The sequence below is a fragment of the Corvus brachyrhynchos genome, unplaced genomic scaffold (assembly GCF_000691975.1).
Source record: "Corvus brachyrhynchos isolate BGI_N302 unplaced genomic scaffold, ASM69197v1 scaffold158, whole genome shotgun sequence".
Lineage (NCBI taxonomy): Eukaryota > Metazoa > Chordata > Aves > Passeriformes > Corvidae > Corvus > Corvus brachyrhynchos.
Window position 1 is genome coordinate 667,388 of NW_008239756.1, and position 599 is coordinate 667,986.

Genomic DNA, 599 nt, shown 5'->3' on the forward strand with positions numbered 1-599 from the left:
CCCCGGGGACCGAGGACGGGTGACATTGTGGGGGGCTGGGGGTCAGGGAGCCTGGACGGTGCCAGCGCGGGGACTCGTCCCCAGCCCCTCTGTGGTGACACCGGCCCCGGGTGAGACCCGGCACTGTCCCCAGCCCGGTCCCCTCTGCGGTGCCACAGGCCCCGGGGCAGGAGGTGACCCCAGTGGGACCTGACCCTGGTGTCACAGCCCCTGGGGACAACTGACCCCATCCCCAGGGTGTCACAACCCCTGGGACACCCAACCATGTGTCTGCAATCTCAGGGACATCCAAACCTGTCCCCACAGTGCCACAGCTCCCAGTGACACCCAGTTTTGTCCCCATGGTGTCCCCAACAAGCAGGAAATGACCTGTTTCTGGCCGGTTTGTCACACAGCAGCACCCGAAAGCCACCAAATTTAACGTTCCCAAGCGCCGGAGGGAGGAAGGGAGGACCCCAAAAAGCCACCCCAAGGAAGGGCTCAGTGTCTATCGGCCACCTGAGAATCCACCCGCGCGGGGGGAGTTTGGGGGCCGGGGGGGCCTCGGGCGCCTGAAACCCCGAGCGGGGGGTCCGGTGTCCCCGTCCCCCGCCTGTGCG